Genomic DNA, 21,386 nt, shown 5'->3' with positions numbered 1-21,386 from the left:
GGGCAACACTAATCTAAGGTGTGCGGGGGCCCCTGGGTGCTTGCGCCTCCCCATGACATCCAACAGTGGGCCAGCCATCAGTGAGGACTGCACAGGGGATGCAGTGACACCGGGGGTGGTGGGATTTTTCAGAGCAGCAATCACCCGTGGCAATTTCCCAACAAAACAGAGCACCATCTTTTTTCGACCAAGAAAGTCAATGCTCACTTAAAACATGCAAAACAGTCTTTGTTTATGTATAAGTTAGGTAATAAACCAGTTTTGTTTTTTCATCCAAGATCATCTCCCAGTGGAATACAGGGATATATGTCTTGGGGTATAAGACTGTTCTAGCCGTCACAGGTCGTTAGCATTGCTGGTCCCCGCTCAACAAATGCTAGTAACACCCTTCCATCACTGACAACCAAAACCACTCCACAAATTTCTAAAATGCTCCCACTAGTCAAAATCCATATTGCACTGCCCACACTCTGCCCACTTCTGGGTGATATCAAGCTGGGCCACTGAAGGCATACTTCCTAGGAAATTGGAAGTGGCACTACAAGAGCAAGATCCGTCTTTCTGGGTGGCTTTCCTAGTAAAAAGTGCCCTTCCCCACAGTTCTACCCTTGGAACAAGACAAGCAGAAGGAGGCAGCCAGAAGACGAATGGAGGCGGAGAGGGAGCAAAGAGGGGCTCCCAAGACCTCACCCCAGGCTGCAGGCAGCTCCTGGCTCCTGCTCCCATAGTCCTAATGGAAATTATCCACGTTTGTTTGAAGCAAGCTCTGGCAGTTTCTGGTGCAAGCACCTGGGGGAGTCTTTATTAATTACAGGCATTGAACCACCTGCAGAGATGGCCGCCTACCTACACTGAGTGGGGCAGTTAACATCAAAAATGCTCAGGAGAACCTACTGTAATGCATAGAACTTACCATATTTGGGGGACATTTCTCAGGTTGTACCTAGGTTCTTCATGCTGTACTTGGAGCCCATTTATTTTCATCCCGTTCTCACTAGCACTAAATAAAAGGGCCAGTAACCATTCCTCACCTGGCATTTCAGACTCTAGAAAGAAATACCCAGGTCATTCCGAAGCCCCTTCTGCCCCAGCTCCCTTTATTCAATCTCATTAGCCACAACACATAAATAACAATGTTGTCCTTTGTTGACAGGCTTGGAAAATTTAAGTAGTGGAGAAATTTGGTCTTAAGGGCCCAAATAGGTCTGAGTGAAAAAAATTTTTTTTTCCAAAGTCTTTCCAACACCGAAGTCCATGATGTTAACGTCTCTAAATCTTACTAATGCTCAGAAATAATACCACCGAATTCAGAAATGTGGCAATAAGGACCAATTGCCAGACCATTGTTGTAAAAGACAAGATCACGGTCTCACTACCTCGTCCACTAATGGACCCATTATATCAAAAAAAAAAAAAAAAAAAAAGACACTGTTGGAATCTAATGAGTAAATAACTAGCACCTGAATGGAATTTGGACCATGTTAATTCCAGCTAATTTCGGAGGAGAGCCTCATTAAAATTAGAAAAAGAAAATAGTGGGGAGGGCAGGGTAGAGGTAATACTATTTAAAATGAAACATTTTACAATTGCTTGAAAAGTTTCCTACATAGGCCAATCAGGTATAATGTTAAATAGCAAAAAATGTAATTGTCAGCAGGAAAAGGATTAGTTTCACATCTGTCAGATTTACTTACTCTGATTTCCATTCAAATATCAAAAAAAACTAAAGGTGACTCAGTGTTCTAAATGCAGGGTCCCAACCAACTGATGGGTTATGGAATCGATTCAGCGTAAGACGCAGAACATTTTCTTCAAGAGCTGGGGAGTAAGGAAGTACTTCAGGCTTGTAGGCCAGGTTAGCTCCATCATAATCATGCCACTCTGCCACTGTACCCTGAAGGCAGCTGTAAACAATACTAAGGAACACACGGGAACAAGTAGCTGTGTTCTGATAAAACTTTATTTACAGAATGGGTAACAGGCCATAGTGGCAACTCCTGACCTGCATTTTTTAAGTAAATGAAATAGAACAGAAAACATGAGGGGACATCAGAAGTAGCAGGGTAGATATTGTTTCATGAACTTTTCTTGCATATATGCGAGTTCCGAGTCATTGCCTCAAAAACAACAGATAGAAATTTCTATTAGAAATAATAAATAGCTTGAGAAGGAAAAACAAGTCTTCTGACTGAGACTGGTAAGAATTTACAGGACTTTCATGTTAAAAAAAGGGGGGGAGGGGATAGATATAATGGGCAAGTTCTCGACCCTAAAGTATATTCTTAAAAGAATATTAGAATTCTGGCCAAGATGGAGGCGTAGGTAAACACACTGTGCCTCCTTGCACAATCAAAACAGAGACAGCGACAGTTTAGAAACAACAACAAAAAAAACAGTACTGACAGAAAACTGAACTGTATGGAAGTCGGACAACCAAGGAGTTAAAGTAGACATGGTCATCCAGACTGGTAGGAGGGGCAGAGTCGGGGAGCTGGGGCAGAGAGGGCTTGGGGCACGGCGGCTTGTGGCCCCCTGGCACACGAAGCAGCAGCTGGTGGACCCCAGGCCTGCAAGGTGGTGGATTGTGGAGGGGCGCAGTGCGCAAGACGGCTGGCCAGCTGGGCAGTCCCACATTTGCAGACAGATAAACCAGGCAAAACTGGGGAGCGAGATGGACCACACAATCCAGGGTCCCAGTGTGGGGAAATAAAGCCTCAAAACACCGATTGAAAACACCTGTGGGGGTTGAGGTGCCGGGAGAAACTCCCAGCCTCACGGGAAAGTTCGTTGGAGAGACCCACAGGTTCCCTGGATGTACACAGACCCACCTACACGGGAATCAGCACCAGAAGGGCCCAATTTGCTTGTGGGGAGCAGGGGAAGTGACTGAAATCTGGCAGAGAGCAGAGCAAGCACCATTGTTCCCTCTCAGACCCCTTCCCCACATATAGCATCACAACCTAGAGATGTGGGTTGCCCTGCCCTGGAGCCTTAGGTAAGGCTCCACCCCTCACTACACAACAGTGGCATCAAGACCAAAAAAATCGCCCACACGGAAGAACAGATCAAAGCTACAGAAAAACTACAACTAAGCAACGAAGAGATAGCCAACCTATCAGATGCATAGTTCAAAACACTGGTAATCAGGATGCTCACAGGATTGGTTGAATCTGATCACAATTTAGATGAAAGAATGAATGCTACGCTAAGTGAAATAAAGGAAAATGTATAGGGAACCAACAGTTTTCTAATTTTCTAATTTCTAATTTTCCAGGAAACTGGAACTCAAATCAATGGTGTGGACCAGAAGGAAGAAAGAAACATCCAATCGGAAAAGAATGAAGAAACAAGAATTCAAAAAAATGAGGACAGGTTTAGGAACCTCCAGGACATTTTTAAACACTCCAATATCTGAATTATGGGGGTACCAGAAGGAGAAGAGGAAGAGCAACAAGTGGAAAAGTTATGTGAACAAATAATAAAGGAGAACTTCCCCAATCCAGCAAAGGCAATAGACTTCCAGGAAGTCCAGGAAGCTCAGAGAGTCCCAAAGAAGCTGGACCCAAGGAGGAACACACCAAGGCACATCATAATTGCATTACCGAAGATGAAAGATAAGGAGAGAATCTTAAAACCACAAGACAAAATGAGAGAGTTACCTACAAAGAAGTGCCCATCAGACTGTCAGCTGATTTCTCAAAAGAGACCTTGCGGGCAAAGAAGGGGCTAGAAAGAAGTATTCCAAGTCATGAAAGGCAAGGACCTACATCCAAGATTGCTCTATCCAGCAAAGCTTTCATTTAGAATGGAAGGGCAGATAAAGTGCTTCTCAGATAAGGTCAACTTCAAGGACTTCATTATCACCAAGCCCTTATTACATGAAATGTTAAAGGGACTTATCAAAGAAAAAGAAGATAAAAAAAATGTACAGTAAAATGACAATAAACTCACAATTATTAACAACCACACCTAAAAAAAGAAAACAAAAGCAAACTAAGCAAACAACTAGAACAGGAACAGAACCATAGACATGGAGATCACATGCAGGGTTATCAACAGGGGAGTAGGTGAAGAGAGAGGGAAAAGGTACAGAGAATAAGTAGCATAGATGGTAGATAGAAAATAGACAGGAGGAGGGTAAGAATAGTATGAAAAATGTAGAAGCCAAGAACTTATAAGTATGACCCATGGACATGAACTAGAAGGGGGGAATGTAGGTGGGAGGGGGTGTGCAGGGTGGATGGGTGTGAAGGGGGGATGGGACAACGGTAATAGCATAATCAATAAAATGTATTTTTAAATTTAAAAAGAATATTAAAAACATTAATTTTTTAAAAGAATATTCGGTTATATGTAGTCCATAATGAGTTTCAAAAGGACAGTAAAATATTTTCTATGCTATTTAAATATCTGGCGAGATGTGTATCAGTTAGCAACTGCTGTATAACAAACTTCCCCCCAAAGTCAGTGGCTTAAAACAATAATCATCAATTATTTCCATAATACTACAGGTCAGCTGGTGGTTCTGGTGATCTGGCTTGACGTGTTAGGAGAGTTCAGGTCGGGGCTGGCTGCTGAAGGACGGCCTCGGCTGACACAGCCTGGCTCATCCCCAAGTGTTTCTCAGACTCCTCCATCAAGCTAATCAGGGCATGTTCTCCTGGCGGTGGCAGGGACCTATAAGAACAGTCCAGATGTGTGTAGACTCTTCTACACTCTGTTTACATGGCATGTGTTAACATTCCACTGGCCAGAGCAGGCCTCATGGCAAATCCCAGTAGTGGGGGAGGGCAAGGAATGGGGCTAGAGAGTTGTAAGTACAAGTGTGGACTGGGGAGGCCACTAATCAGGGCCATTAGTGGAATCAACCTACCACTGACGATATTTATCATCTGTCATCACCTTGGCAGAAGCAGAGAGATTTTACAGTATTTTAAAACTTCCCATTGCCTTCCTCATTTTGTTTTTCCATGATCATTTCTGAGGCAGGAAGGCAGAATAAAAGGCCCAGGCTTTGGAATCAGTGAGATCCACATCTGCACCCTGACTCGGCCACTCCAGCTACGTGACCCTGAGCAAGGTTCCCCTGCCCCTCAGTTCCCACACTGTCCTAGCAGGACTGCTGACAGTTACGTAAACTGGAACATGTAAACATGGGTAGCTCAGCGTCTAGCCACAACTGAACACCAACCTTACATACAGGATTTTGCAAATGGTTTATTTGAATGTACAGTTGGCCCTCCATATCCACTGATTTTAAATCCATGGATTCTACCAACGGCAGACTGAAAAAATTTTTAAAAGAATCCCAGAAAATTCAAAAAAAACCCCAAACCACAAACATGCCATATGCCAAGCACTACTGAATCCGTGCTAATGAAGTGATGTGTAGGCACTCACTGCTGTAGCCTATCTGCAGACGTAGGTTATATGCAAATACTAGGCCATATTGTATAAGGATTGGAGCTTCCAAGAATTTCGGTATCCAAGGGGAAATCCTGGATGCAATCCCCCGCAGACACTAAGATATAATTGAATTTAAAAATATGAACAACAAGGAAATAGGCAAATTTCCTGTGACAGTAAAGTTCTTCGATGGAAAGGAACAGTTCCTTTACATAAAGAGCAGGAAACCCTTTCTCTGCCAAAGGTTTTGAGAACTGTGGAAGACAGGTAAGTGGCCCCCAAAGATGTTTAGTTTCTAATCCCTGGAACCTAAGAATACATCACCTTACTAAACAGATGTGATTAGGTTAAAGAGTTTGAGATGAGATTATCCTGGATTATCTGCGTGGGCCCAATCTAATCACAGAGATCCTTAAAATCAGAGAATCTTTTTTCTAGAATTTAATGTTTCTTATATTTATGTAAGTTTATGCCTTCATTTATATAACAGCTACTTACTGTTTCATGTATACACAGGCCATAAGTACCCTTTCAAATCAATTCACATTCGTACGTCTATCTGATTTTAGTCTTTCAGGTGAATGTACTGTAATGTTCGTAGGTATAACTCTTATGAACAAACATAGGGCTTTTGTAAATTATGTATTTATTATCATTATCATTGTTTAATTTTTTAGTAATAAACCAAGACCGAAAAGGAAAAAAAATCAGAGAACCTTTCCCAGCTGTGGTCAAAGCCCCAACCTGATGGCAGATGGACAAGGACTCGGCTCGACACTGATGCCAGAAGGGGGCACAAGCTTACAAATCTACCTGGTCTCCAGACGCTGGAAAAGGCAAGGAAACGGATTCTCCCTGGAGCTTCCAAAAGGAACAGATACCTTGATCTTAGCCAGTGAGACCCACGCTGGACCTCTGACCTACAAAGCTATAAAACAATATATTTGTATTGCTTTAAGGCACTAAGTCTGTTTGTTACAACAATTACAGAACAATGACATGATTTTGTAATCTATATACTAAAGACGGACACTGAAGAAACAGAAAAGTCTCTCTTGAAGCCGCCAGACTGGGAGGAAGAAAGTCTGGAACCTGGAGGACACTACCCGGGAACGGCATGAGAGATACAAAGCTGCACCTGACTCCAGGTATAGTGGCAATTAGACAAAAGGCATTACCATAGAATAAGCAACTCCTGACTGTGAAAAAACCTTTCCTGCAGAGTCTGTAGAAAGCACAGGAAAAGCATTACCCGTACCATCTCCAAGCATGCACTAGGCAGAAAGCCATACCACCAAAGTCCCTCCACACAAACTCTGCAGGGACTTCATTTAACTGAGGGCCACTCCAGATCTGAGCTCCTACTTCTTTCCATGGATAACAGGACAATAAGGTAGGTAATAAGCCCTAATGCTACTTGAAAATGGACACACACACACACACTCACTAACTTAGTCATTCATTAACACACAAAGTCTCAATTTCTTTGGCTCCAGGAGCCCATGAATTATGTCCATGGTGAGGGAGAAAAGACATAATGTCTACCAAAGATACTGATTAAAAAAACAGAACTCTAAACAGACACAACCAAACAGGACCTCAAGAGTGAAAACAGATCTAAGAATATTCTTAAAGGACAGATTAAAGAAACTAGAGCAGATGAGTCGGCTGAGCTCAGCCAAGTACACTGGTAGAACCCCACAGCCATAGGAGAAGCTGGGATGCCTCGTTTGACAGGAGAGAGACGGCAATCACAGAACACTACATGAAGACAGCCAGCCTGCTGCAAAGAGGCCTCGCCTGCCCCAGCCGGAGTTTACCCTCAGTCAGTGCCACACTGCCCAGCTGATCACCTGGCTGGGGTCACGTCCTGTACAAGGCGTATCCAGCTATGCCTACTAGAGCTCTATACTCATTCCTGAGAAATCCTTCGGGCCAGATGTTTTCATTTATTTAAAGATTTTATTTATTTATTTTTAGAGAGAGGAGAAGGAAAGGAAAAAGAGAGGGAGAGAAACACTGATCGGCTGACTCTGGCACACACCCGTGACCAAACCTGCAGTCCAGGCACGTGCCCTGACAGGGAATCTGTGACCTTCTGACCTTTTGCTTTGCAGGACAACGCCCAATCAACTGAGCCACACCAGTCAGAGCTAGATTTCTTTTTTTAAGCAACCTGGGTTGGGGGCAGAAACTGTCCCTCTGGAGCTCACTGGACATCACAATAGCAAATAAGTAATAGTGAACTTATAGAAGAAAGTTGTTAACATTTACTCAAGAGAATTGCAAGTATACTAAATAACGTACAGTGAAAGACTACCCAGACAACAGTGTCACCTTTAAATGTAGCAAGCACGATAGTTGGAAATCACAAGACAGGAGGAGGGGGAAACCTACCATTCTTAGTCACCAGAGCTGAGAACTTGGTTAAAGGGGAAAGGCCATCCTGATGGATAGAGCAACTTGAAGCTGTGTTGGCAAAGGTCTCACAGAAGACTGGGGACTCTTCACATGACGAACACTATTGTTGGGGAGGCAGAAGAAGGACAGTGCCCCTTCCCTTCTAAATCCCCACTTGGTGCTGCCTCTGACCTTGGTGGCTCTGAACAATTACGGGAGACAGGGCGACAACAGTACACCAAACTGAAATGTAATACTAAGAAAACAGAAAGATCATGCTTAGCATGAGGCAGAGAAGTTGCTTTTCTAAAGATACGTAAGAGAAGGAATGGGTCATTTAGAAAACTCCTTATTGGCATGAATACTAGTTAATAAAAAATGGCCTTGGAAAAAAAAGCAGCTGCAAGGAGATAGATATCAAAGTCCCTGTTCTTTCCAAGTGGTTTCTGCAGTGATAACGGTATGTAAACAGAACTGGGTGCTGCCCTCCGCAATGTGAACGCCTGACCACGTTCCCCAGAACACTGCCCCTGTCCCGCACACCCCACACTCTTGCGCCTGGTCATCTTCCACTCTTTGAATCTCCGTATCCCAAGGAAAAAAATAGCTTCACTATGGGGAGGAGGTTTATTTCTTGGCTGAGAAGTCAGGCACGAGACTTTTTTATTTCCAAACATTCAAAAATAAACATCCCAAAAGATAGCAATACTGGTGGGCTGGTTCTTCTTAGGTAAGTATTTGACCTCTATACTAAAGAGTCTGCCAGGAAAGGCAAAAACTACCTGAGTTTTTCCTGAATGTTTTTTCCTTTTCAATAAGGCAGTTTTATTTCCTTATTCTATACCTCCATTGCTACATATATAGGATTATACAGCATTAGGACTGAATAGAACTTTGGAGAGCTCATTCACTCATGTTACTTTTCAACACAAGAACTAAGGCCTTGAGAAGTCATATGGGCTGAATGAATGCGTTCTTCATTTGCATACTGCCCTATAACTGAACTCAACCCATCGGTGTAGGCCCTGAACAGGCCTAGACCTCAAAGTCTGTGAGCAGCTAAGGACAGTTTAGTACCACAAACTTGCAGGATCAGAATCAGAATCAGTGAGAGCACTGATGTGCCTGATACAAATCCCGATCCTATGCAAGGAATAAAATGAAAGGAAATGGAGCTCCTTGTATGCCCAATAGGAAAAGTCCACAAAATAGTAAGAACCCAGCGGTCAGAGGGGCCTTTTACATTCAGCAATCTTCCTAGCATCCCACAGACGCTGTGGGAATGTCCTCACCAGCCCTTTATTGCTGTTAAGAAATAGCCTTTACAGACAACAGCCAATAGCATGGTGATTGGGGATGGGGGGGGGGGGGGAGTACAGGGAGTTAAACTGTGACGGACACAGAGGGTGAACACACAAGACAGTGAAGAGATGATCTGTACAACTGTGCACCTGAAACCTTTATGATTTTGTTAACCGGCATCACTCCAATAAATTCAATAAAAAGGGAAAGAAAGAAAAAAACCAAAAGAAACAGCCCTGCCACCTCTGCCAGGTCACCCATGCACCCGAAGAGCAGAAATCCATGCTGAGAGGGGCCCGAGCCCTGAGACAGAGGGAGACAGAGAAAGAGAAAATAAGAATCTCAAAGTGAAATGTCAAGTCCATCCCAGACTACCTTCTTAAGTTGTCAAACTCAAACGGTGGCATAAAAAAGGGAACATGCCCCTAAAGGCCTGCTTAGATCCTCCCATTTGGAGATAGTGAAGGAACAGGGACACGCCCATTGACTCGCCCCCAGATTCCAAGGTTAAGGGGGATGTGAGTGCACAGAAGGGTTGGGCCTAGTAGTGGGAGGGACAGATGCCAAAAGACCTTCACATTCTCCCTGATCAAAGCTACAAACACAGTAGGCGCATATCTGTTAACCTTTGTTACCAACTGTTCCTGTGGGACGGAGGGTCAGAATTGCGAGCCAGCCTTCCCACTGGTTTCTGCTGGCGAGACTCAGAAAAAGTTTGCTACCTCTGCAGTTCTATGACCTCAGCTAGAAAGGGTCCAGAGGGATGTTCCTGGAGCCCCTTCCAACGCCTGAGTGTCTTTAAGACTTCTCTTGGCGCTGGTTGGAAAGAAGGTGCTGGCTAACAGAGGGTGAGGTTCCTAGCCTCAATAACTAAGCATAGTCCAGCTCATACAGGCCGTGGAGCCAGGCCACGGGGATGCAAATCCTCACTCTGCCACTTGACCAGGTTTCATGAACTCCTGATGATCAGTCTCTCTATGTACAAACTGGGAATGACATTGGTATCTACCTCAGTGTTGAGGTGAGGAGTAAATGAAATATAAAACCTGTGATCCCGTCAAATATAGAAGATAGTTTTTTCATCACCATCTCTATTTTCTCACCCACCTATTTTTGAAATTTCTCCACCAAGACATGCAGTCACTACACTGATCACCAACACAACACACTCCCAAGGGTGGACTGAGCCATGAAAGAGATCCACACTATTATAGTGGAAGACTGTGATGTGTAGGATATTTATAAAAAGCATCTGACCAGCATGACAGGACTTAAGAGCCCTCTCTGCTCAGAACTACAACAGTAAAAGGCGCTTAGACAGAAGTGGGTGGGCGGCACACATTCCCTCAAGGGCCAGCCACGAAAATCACAGAGGGATGCAAATAAGTGAGGTTGTTATTATTCTAGGGATAACCTTGAAGCACTGACGTTTTCATAAGTTAAATAAATTGCAAACACTGGTACTTAACTCTTACAACTAACAAAGTACTTAGATAATGCCACTCCTGAGTTCATGGGCAACAGGGTGGAGAAATACCACTTACCCAACCTAGGACCGCGTCCCACCTGGGGCCAAGGTCCAGAAGGCGTGGCAGTGGGGGTGACAATTTACAGGGAGAACTGCTCCCACTGAATCCAGCTGAGAGCTTACCCCCTTTGCCTCTCCTGATTTTTGAGGCAAAAGAGCCCAGCGGAAAGTCCCGTTTTCTTTTCAGAAGGTCATATGATCAGAAAAGAGATCTGTGGGATTTCAAAGAAATACAGTGATTCCTCCAAACCCTCTCATGCACACACACAGCCTCCTAAATGTGACCAAGTTGGGGAAGGATGCATTTAATCGTGGCAATGAAAAAGCGAACAAACAAACAAATAAATAAAACAGCGCAAGTGGGCAAACACAGCTCAAGTCCCAACTCCTCCAGTTGAAAACACGGTCACAGTGCGAAGGCTCCAGGGACCCACCTTGGCAGCTTTCCAAGAGCCGTTAGTCTGCACTCACACACTGAAACAGGTCAGACAAATTAAAAGTGCAGAGGTGATTTTGAAAAAGAACATCTTTCCACCCAGCACCAGCACAGCGTGGCCGCACACCAACCCCACACACTCAGTGTGTGTGCCACACACTAAACACTCTTGAGTCTGCCTCCAGGGGCACACAGGCCACCACGACCACGCTTGGATTTCTGGTGTCGCTGACACAGGGTCCAAGAGGATAGCAGCACGTGGCTTACACTAGAAACTGGAAGAAGGTGGGGAGATCTTTACTCAATTCCAAACAGAAAATTAAAAGTATGGCTATACTCTGGCTATTATTCTACACTTCAGAGCAAGTAGGAACTTTGAAGGCAGCCTAGTAAAGACGGCACTGATAAGCACCAAATATATTTCTGACCAAACCTCTCAACTGTCGCCCATGTGGCACTCTCCCCAGATATAAAATGATTTCCTCTCTTTTCTTTGTTGTTAAGCACCTGAATTCAGGAACACATACACCTTCCTTCAGCCAAAACTCTGTTAACTGTTCACTTAACACTAGCATCCTCCCCCAGACTTTGACACACACACAGTAACAAAACCCCAAAGACAATACTCCTGATAGCACATGCTTTCCTGAGACCTACGGTAATAACACCAATACAGACCACCATCCCCAACCACCACCCCATCTTCCTAGAGGCAGAAGGCCAAGATGCACATGGAGAAGGGGATGAAAACGAATCCCCACTCGCTTGGGAAGGTACAGAACAACTACCTCCTCAGATGACCAGAGTACGAAAGGATCCAAACTTTCCATCAGTAAGTCCTACTTACTGATGACTGTTCTCTGCAATTTTCTAGACGTTGCTGCAGGGGGCACTGGTCATTCATCCCCTGCCAAAATCTGAGAGGGACTTGGCAGTAACTTAGATCCAAAGCCACATGGAGCATCAGGAAAAGTCATGTCCACTGTTAGAGACCAGATCCTGAGGAGTCACACTTTTCAGGGAAGAAACCAAAGCCTTCAGCTAGGGTCACAGGGGGACTCTGGCACCAGAGGCTTTGGGAAGCCAGGCTGGTTGGTTATTTTTAAACTGAGGAAACTGAATGGCAAGGGAGAAAATTTGAATTGCTATGATCTCCTGAGGTTCTTTCCAGCTCCAAGATGCTACCAAAGAACACTACATATGCACGTACATATGCCCATGCTTCTTTATAAAAACCTATAGGGATGTGTGACTATATATAAATGAGTACTGTATTCACACTTCCAAACACAAAGCACTTGAAATGCGCACTGCTGAGAAGATTCAAAAGCCCAGGAGCAGCTTTGCAGCACTGGCTGAAACACACAGATGCCACTGGCAGATCTGGGCAAGACCCTCAGTCCTGCTGTGGCTGCAGTCTGCCTTAAAACCAACCAGTGCCACCTGTGCAGATGTACGCCCTGTGAAGCCCCAAACCAGGACTGCAGACTCCTTTTCCCTAGTGACTCCAGTCACAAGTCTCCCAGACCCAGGAAGGCAGGCTGGAACAAAGAAGAGGAAAGGTCAAGTCTGGTGTCCAGCAAAGCAGCTTCCTTCTCTTCTTCTCCCAGTCTCTAAAAGGGGCCTAAGGTCACCACCTCTTCCCCTTCCTCTTCTATCACCTACCTCATTTCTCAGACCTCTGCATTTGAGGGTGACTACATGAGCATCACATTGATAACTGGTGGAAACTTAAAAGATCTCTGGACAGGGGAGTTTTGTTCTCATCCTAGGAGCCAAAAAATTTAGGGTGCCTATCTCAGCCTTGAACAATAAGAGCAAAAACAATTTGTAGGAAAACAGGAAGGGCAGGGAGGTGGGGGTGAACATTCATTTATCAAGACAGATCTGTGATGCCTTCTCCATCATGAAAATCTGTTTCATGATTTTAAGTCAAAAACAAGAGAGTTCTGACCCTAGGTCGTCAAGGCTTAGGATGAGAGTAACACAGTGACTAACACGGGGGTTGGGGGGTGGGTCTCTTGAGAGTTAAAAACCAACCAAGTGTCTCAGGTTCTGACAATAAAGAGGTATTGGGGGGAGTGGGTGGGATGAGGGGGGTATCAGCTTCCCACCTGTCTCCTTAGAATGACTGTTTCCAAGTGCAGTGTTGCCATCCCACCCGAACCCCACACAAACCTCAGCTTTCTCCTCCCCAACTTCTCAGCCTCCTAAGGGCCCAACCTTCTCTAACTGGGCTACCAGAGCCAAGTGCAGACAGCAGTGTCCGCCCAGGGCAGGGCCTGACAGTAAGTGCCAGGAGTACCGGGGCCTAGAATTCACCTGGGGCATCTCTAAAAATCGAAAACATCCGCTGATTCCAGAATCCCCCAGGCACCGAGCACTCTGTTTGTGCTCCAAAAGCGGCTGGACAATGCAAGCAGCACCTCTTCCTTCCACGGCTCGGTAGCTCTGAAACCAAGGCTTTGTGCGTGACAGCGAGTGTGTGCGTCGAGAACCCCGTGCTCACACACCCCCTTCCACTCAGTCTGCTTACTGCACAGGGTCCGTGCGCGTGGTGAGCGCATCACAAGCTGGTCCACCCGGCAGGCGGCCCCACCGCCAGGCCTCTGGCCACTCGGCCTCGGGGAGCGGCGGTGGACGACATCCACGCCTCAGTTTCCAGCCACCCGGGGCGGCGTAGGAGAAAAGCTCTGAGGGTCCGTCAGGGGCGATGCGGGAACAAGGACACCAAAGGGCGACAGGCGGGCACCGCGCCCTCCCTCAAGCCCCCACGCCTCCCCCAACTTTGCGAGCAGTGGGCCGGGGCCGCTCGAGACTCGGCAGGAAGTTCCCAGGGCCGCACTGAGCATGCTCTCGGGGAGTGTGGGCGCGGGTGTGGACTCTGCGCTCCCGGTAGCCTCTCCGGCCGCCTGCATCGCGGGCCAACGGGCATCCCCAAGGGGTGGAGGGCACCGCCGGATTTCCCTGGTCACCCGGACCAGAGCGCCCGCGCGCCGCATCTCTCTTCCCCTGAGGCCTGGGGCCAACCTCCTTCCTCTTCTACTCACTGGAGGGTGGCTGTGCCCGCCCTGCCCGCCCAGGTGAGGGGAACCTCAGAGCGGCCCACGCCCCCAGCATGACCCCACCATTGCTCCTCCACTGACTGAGCGCCCATCTGCCATCCTCAGCCGCTCGCCTCCAGCCCGCAAAGCCGAAGCCTCCTCAGGACAGTCCCTTCGAAAGCCAACAAAACCCCCTCCCCACGGGTCCTGGGGGCCTGCAGCCTTCCCTGGATACCGGCTGCCACAGGCAGGTGGGCGCCTCAAGGCGCGTGCTCGGATGCACACCCGGGTCCAGCAAAGCGACCACGGCCGGAGCACCCACGCAGGCAGCAGGGGGGAGGCGCGTAAAAGCCCCAGAGTGCGCCACGCTCGGAGCTGGCTCTCCCTGCCCGCACCCAGCTCCTTGCGCCCTTCACGGTCCTCTCTGTGTGCATCTTCCCGCGGCGATGGAGAGTTTCGACGGGATCGCCCCGACCCAGTGGCTCTCACCTCCTTGTCGGGCGGCAGCAGCAACCAGAAGAGCCTGCCAGTCGCCGTTCCCACGGGTCCCGAGGCGCAGCAGGGTAAGGAGTTGCGGCACCTGGAGGCTGCGGCTCGGCTACGACGGCTCGATCTTGCCCGGGGCCACCGCGGCTGCAGCGGGAGCCGCAGGGCCGCCGCCGCGCTGGTCGCGGCAGGGACGGTCTGCAAACTCCCAGCCTTGGCGGAGCCGCGCGCGCGGCGCGTCCACACTTGGCCCGAACGCAGCTAAGGCACTGGTCAGGAGGTCAGCCGATCAGGGCTGGAGTCAGTGTGCCATTTCTACCAACCCTCCCTTACCCGACCTCCCCAACTTCTCTCCGCTTCTGGGCTCGTGTCTCTAGAAGGCAGGGATTCCGGCCAGGGACGTTCGGCAAACTCCCCGCCCTCCCCGGCGGAACGCTCAGCCAATTCGGAACGCCTCAGCCTCTTAGGGGCCGTCTACAAACTATCAAACCCTGTTTTAGAGGATTTCTACCAACTGTACTATTCCGCAGCCCAAAGGGAGAAACAAGCTAGAGAGATAGTTTGATCCCGGCCATAAATAATATTCTACCAAGGTCAGGGGCAGTGTACAAATGCTGATATGGCACTGCGTCCTACAGAGTGGTGCAGTCCAGGTCTCTAAGCACCAGGGCCCTTCCAGCAGTGAAACCCTGTTAGGGTACATGGAGCTCAACCATCTCAAACATGCCCTGAGCCTTTCCACCCTCACAGAGTGGGTTATATGAAGCAGTCTGAGTCTCTGCAACCTGGTGTTTGTGACCATGGGCAAGCCACTTAACCATTTAAATTTAGCTTCCTTGTCTATGAGCATAATAAATGTTGCTTCATGGGGTTATTTTGAAGATAAATTAGAATACGTGTAAAGTACTTAGCAATACCTAGCACACAGTAGGTGTTCAATAAATGAATTCCATTTCTCTTTCTCTTTCCCCACCCACCCCTGTATTTTATAAACACTACAGATAGGCCAGCTGAGCATTGTATTGTTGTAAATTCAAAAAGAAATAAAACACATCCCATGCCCTGAAGGCACCGCAAAGAACATTGACTGGCAGGACATTAAATCTAGCCAAGCCCTGGGGGAGAGAATATGTATATTTACATCATTAAGCATTATAGATCCTTGTTAAGTAGTATCAGAATGCAAGGAGAATGACCTAGTGGGTACTTAGGGATGAAAATGACAAGGTTCATAACCCTAGCTCCATACTATGTAAGTTCCATAGTAAGTTCCATACTGTGGAACCAGTAGCTCTGTCTGGAGTAGGAGAGTTTATGTGCAACTTCACCTTCTGTTGCCTGCAGGATTTCTCCATCCGCATTTCACTGTCCTACCTGGGGTCTTCTTTCTTGAACTTAAATCACGCCATCCTGCTGCCCACCCTCCAAGCAGAGTCATTTAAAAACAAATACTCTGGAATTTTGGGACCCTAGAAATGACTTAGTCCTTCTCCCTCATTTTTTAAGTGAGCCCTTGGGCCACCCAGCTAGTTAGGTAGGTCCCCCGACTCCAGGATCTTAATAGAAAATACCCTGTGGCCTCTCTTGTGTTGCGCTTCCTCCAGGCCCTAGGCTCTAGACACAGTCGGTCAGTCCTAGCTTAAACTTCAAACTGGAGGAAATGGCTTTAACATTTTCTGACCAGATGTGCTCCAAATTATCAGCCACAGGGTGTCGCATCCTTAGCAGTCAAAAACTGTCCAGGTGATGCTCAATAACCACAAGGAAATCTGCATGGGCAGGGCAATTCCTCTTAATAAGTCCTGTTGATGAAATGCAGGCATACTGGGAGGCACCTATTTACCTCAGTCCCTTGGAGGAAAATAGCATCTCAACCCCTTTTCTGGGACTGGGAGGGGAAATAGAAGAATGGTGACATCTGGTGGTCAGGATTTTCTGTGTTTTGGACATGGATGGTGCAGCTTCTAATCCTAATTGATTTGCTTTAAAGCCAAGCTCCTGCGGATGGTTAATAATTGTACCACCCGGTTGCCTAGAAATTTCTGAAAGACATCAGTCATTTATACTTTGTGGACAAACTGTTATACAGGATATTAAAGATGATTATTTCAGGATTTTTAATGAATGTATATGTATGTATAAAGTATAAGGATATAATATTCATATGTACACACATTATATGTATTTCACATAATACAAATATGTTTGTATTATAGATATAGTATTTATTTGTATAAATAATATACTTGTGCCCTAATTGGGCACAACATGTTTGGAACATCTTTATTTTTTTGGTTTTTTGAATGACAACTATAATTGGCCTTAGTAGCACCTGGGTACTGTTTTTTTCATTTCAGTTGCTGAATTATCTGTGTTGCAAATATTATTGAATCTTGGCTATACAAGAGGATAACATGGAGGCTGTAGAGAAGAAAAATGAGGGGGTGGAAGAGAAGGAGAGGAAAGCAGTGAACTTGAAAATAGGTCTGGTTTGACATTTAGTTGAGCAGTCCCTGATGAGAGCACTTGCCCCAAACCACCAGGCCCATCATTCAAGTCAAAGGAGCCAGAATTTATGCTGTTTTTCAGTTCCTGCTCTTCCACAATTGCAGCAATCTGAGAGCAAAGAAAAGTTAGTTCATCGTCAAAACAGCTACTTGTTATTGTAATTTCACTTATAGGATGAGTATTTTCATTGGTTTGTTATGTCTTAGAGCAGGTGAAAGTGGATCCCAAAGTAATTGCAAAGGATAGAAAAGTCTCTTTTCTCATCTTTCTCATTTTTTAAAGATATTATTTATTTATAGACAGAGGGGAAGAGAGTGAGAAAGAGAGGGAGAGGAACGTTAATATGCGGTTGCCTCTCACACACCCATACTTGGGACCTGGCCTGTAACCCAGGCATGTGCCCTGACTGGGAATCCAACCTGCAACCCTTTGGTTCACAGGCCAACGCTCAATGCACTGAGCCACACCAGCCAAGGCTCATCTGCCTCATTTTTTCATATACCATTTCAAATTTTGAGATACCTGGATTCATCATTTGCCACACACAAAATATCAGCAAAAGATGGAATGACAAATCCACAGCTACCATAGTCTGCAGATTCAGGATCAAGTCTAAATCAGGCCAGGGACAATGTTTTAAAGGAAGAAGTTTTCAGATAATACAAACAGTATTCCAAGCCAATTCATAGCCTTTATTTTCCCATATCTGTCAACCCTGGTCCATGGGAACACCAAAACATTCCAGCATATGCCATAAGGTGTTTAATATGAGAGACGTTGATGAAGCGAACACAGGAGCAAATTCAAGGAAACATCAGTTTCTTGATACTGTCCTCCAAGCCACACCTCCGGGCATACACTGAATATCAAGCTGCGGTCCTTACAGAAGGCTACCTCGGAATCATCCAACGGATGATTAAGGACTGCCCTCGGATCGGTCCTTAATTTAAGTAATAATTGTTAAAGGACTGTGCTTATAGACATAAAGATTCTTAGTGGAATGGAGTTGTATATTTCATCATGTCCTCTCAAGAGGGAATTCATTACAAACTTAGAGTGTAAGAAAATAGCACAGTGGGATTTCAATAGTGAAAGACCTGACAGCTACTGGTCAAGGTCATGCTTTCCTGATGAACTGTGAGTCACTTTTTAGCATTTATATCCCTTGTGAACTACAGGTATTCGGGTTAATAAAAGAAAAGTATTTGGGGTAACTTCACAGCAACTCGGCAGTGTCTGTTGGTGTAGCTAAGTCTGTTCCTCTAATTCCCACGTTTATCTCAAGTGCCAAACTTCAGATAATTGCTCTGTTACAAACTTCGAAGGCACAACTCTGCCCTCACAATCAAGTCCATTGCTTTTCAGCCTCTCTTGCTAAACTCTATATGAATTATGTTCATCCTCATAACAACTCATAAAGCAGATTTTACTATACCCATTTTTAAAGAAGAAGCCACAACTTCAAAAAGTTAGGTAATATGCCCGCCCACCAATAACACTGTTATTTTTAGGACCAGAGCTAGTACGGACTCCAAAGCCTTCCTGACTCCAGAACCCAAAATCTTTCTACTATACTGTGGTGGCCACCCAGAGGAAACCTGGAAGAAATGAAAACCAGGTCAGACCCCACTCTGAAGACTACACTAAAAACTAAAGAGGGTATCAAGTATTATACATACATAAACAACATTGCTTGACCTATTCAAATTGTAGGAAAATTATAAGCAACAAAATAGCAATTATGCATGTATATCTTATAAAGCTCGGACCAGGTAATTCAGTCTTGGAGCAGGTCTCTTTGTTTTTTTTTAAATATATTTTATTAATCATGCTATTACAGTTGTCCCATTTCCCCCCCTTTATTCCCCTCCACCCTACACACCCCTCCCACCCACTTCCCCCCACTTTAAGTTCATGTCCATGAGTCATACTTATAAGTTCTTGGCTTCTACATTTCCTATACTATTCATAACCTTCCCCTGCCTATTTTCTGCCTACCATTTATGCTATTTATTCTCTGTACCCTTTCCCCCTCTCTCCCCTTCCCACTCCCCTGCTGATAACCCTCCATCCATTTCTGTGGTTCTGTTCCTGTTCTAGTTGTTTGCTTTTGTTTTTGTTTTAGGGGTGGCTGTTAATGATTGTGAGTTTGCTGTCATTTTACTGTTCGTATCTTTTTATCTTCTTTTTTCTTAGATAAATTCTTTTAACATTTCATGTAATAAGGACTTGGTGATGATAACTCCTTTAACTTGACTTTACCTGAGAAACACTTTATCTGCCCCTCCATTCTAAACGAAAGTTTTGCTGGATAGAGCAATCTTGGATGTAAGTCCTTGCCTTTCATGACTTGGCATACTTCTTTCCAGCCCCTTCTTGCCTGCGAGGTCTCTTCTGAGAAATCAGCCGACAGTCTGATAGGAACTTCTTTGTAAGTAACTCTCTCATTTTGTCTTGCTGCTTCTAAGATTCTCTCCATATCTTTCATCTTGGGTAATGAATGTAATTATGATGTGTCTTGGTGTGTTCCTTCTTGGGTCCAAATTCTTTGGGACTCTCTGAGTTTCCTGGACTTCCTGGAAGTCTATTTCCTTTGCCAGAATGGGGAAGTTCTCCTTCATTAGTTTTTCAAATAAGTTTTCCACTTGTTGCTCTTCCTCTTCTCCTCTGGTACTCCTATAATCCAGATGTTGGAATGTTTAAAGATGTCCTGGATGTTCCTAAGCCTCTCCTCATTTTTTTGAATTTTTGTTTCTTCATTCTTTTCTGGTTGAATGTTTCTTTCTTCCTTCTGGTCCACACCATTGATTTGAGTCCCAGTTTCCTTCCTATCCCTGTTGGTTCCCTGTACATTTTTCTTTATTTCATTCAGCATAGCCTTCATTTTTTCATCTAATTTGTGAGCAAATTCAAGCAATTCTGTGAGCATCCTGATTACCAGTGTTTTGAACTGTGTATCTTGTAGGTTGGCTCTCTCTTTATTGCATAGTTATATTTTTTCTGGAGCTTTGATCTGTTCTTTCATTTGGGCCTTTTATTTTTTTGTCTTGCTGCACCTGTTACATAGTAAGGGGCAGAGCCTTAGGTGTTCACCAGGGTAGGACAACCCATGAAGCTCTGTTGTGATGTTGTATGTGGGGGGCGGGGTCCGAGAGGGAATAGTGCCCCTTGCTCCACTCTCTGACTGAGATGGAGCAAGCAGAGCAGTTCCCAAAACTGCTGCCCACAAAACTGGAGCCCCTTGAGTAAAATGAGGACTGGATTCCTGCAGCAGACACTGTCGATGGCCATCTGAAAGCTATTCCTAGTCTCATTTTCTTTGCTACACTTGACTACAGAGTCTGGAAAGCCAGATTCTTGCTTTCTCCACCTTTCTTCTACAAGTAGATGGGGCAGCATGTCACCCAGTTTTGGACAATGAAATCTAAGGGAAAGTTGGTTGAGGGATTCTGGGAAAGATAATTTGATTCCTTTTAATAGAAATGTAGGAGGAGATAGCTTCTTTCCTTGGCCACCCTGTCCTTCCTGACCTTGAACGAGGTCATGATGCCTGAGCGGCAGCAGCCCTCATTCAGGCAAGACATAAGCCTAAGCTTAAAAGCCACTCAGAGGATCCATACAAGATTAAAAGAGCCCTGATCCCTGAGGAACCATTCCTACAACTGTGTACCCCCAGGCTTCTTGTTATTAGAGGGGAACAAATCCCTCCTTGTTAAGGTATTATTGGTCCACTTTTCTAACACCTGCAAGCTAAAGCATTCCTAAATGATAAAGTAACCCTTGAGGAAGGATTCAAAATAACATCACAGGTACGTCTTATATCTCTTCCAATAACTAGAAGAAATCCCCAGATTGCTTATACCCTTACACTGTATATCTTGAAAATTTTTAAAAGTATCCAAATATGTTTATATAACTCACAGCAATATATTTTTTTAAAGTCCCCTTTCTCCCTCTCTGCACTTTGATCACAGCCCTGCTGCTCCACAGCATCGTGCTCCGTGGGTCTCTGGCCCCCTTTCTTCTCCTTTCTCAGGCCTGGTTGTTTCTGTCTTTACAATGTAGACTTCCTGGCTTCCAACCGGTGCAACTGAGGAGGGAGGAAGGGCACTTGTAACTGCAAAATTTCCTCTGGAGACTCCAACTCTCCTACATTAATCATTGTGGCTCCATCATGCGTAATTTTTATTTTTGATTTTAAATCTGGGCTTACATTTGTTTATCCTGGACATTTCAGGTCCCATTACTCAATGACTTTTATCTTTAAAGCAAAGAA

General features: G+C 45.4%; 1 protein-coding gene and 1 pseudogene across 4 annotated transcripts in view; both read right to left on the bottom strand.

Moving 5' to 3' along the window:
* The window catches only part of MGAT5 (alpha-1,6-mannosylglycoprotein 6-beta-N-acetylglucosaminyltransferase), a 346,996-nt gene extending 332,004 nt beyond the window's left edge, over positions 1-14,992 (bottom strand). For 3 of the 4 annotated variants that reach the window (XM_053666802.1, XM_053666810.1, XM_053666815.1), the window contains exon 1: positions 14,606-14,992. The gene's annotated coding sequence lies outside the window, so the exon portion shown is untranslated. Of the gene's footprint in view, positions 1-13,394; positions 13,414-14,605 lie in introns of those variants that run through there. The other variant, XM_053666807.1, reaches the window with a different exon arrangement.
* A 1,835-nt stretch (positions 14,993-16,827) lies between these two features.
* Positions 16,828-20,655, bottom strand: LOC119048360 (mitochondrial fission regulator 2-like; annotated as a pseudogene).
* Positions 20,656-21,386: the final 731 nt, after the last annotated feature.

This window comes from Artibeus jamaicensis, unplaced genomic scaffold, assembly GCF_021234435.1.
Source record: "Artibeus jamaicensis isolate MK-2021 breed Jamaican fruit bat unplaced genomic scaffold, CSHL_Jam_final contig_1284, whole genome shotgun sequence".
NCBI lineage: Eukaryota > Metazoa > Chordata > Mammalia > Chiroptera > Phyllostomidae > Artibeus > Artibeus jamaicensis.
The sequence above is the reverse complement of the archived record's forward strand: the minus strand, read 5'-3'. Positions and strand labels throughout refer to the sequence as shown.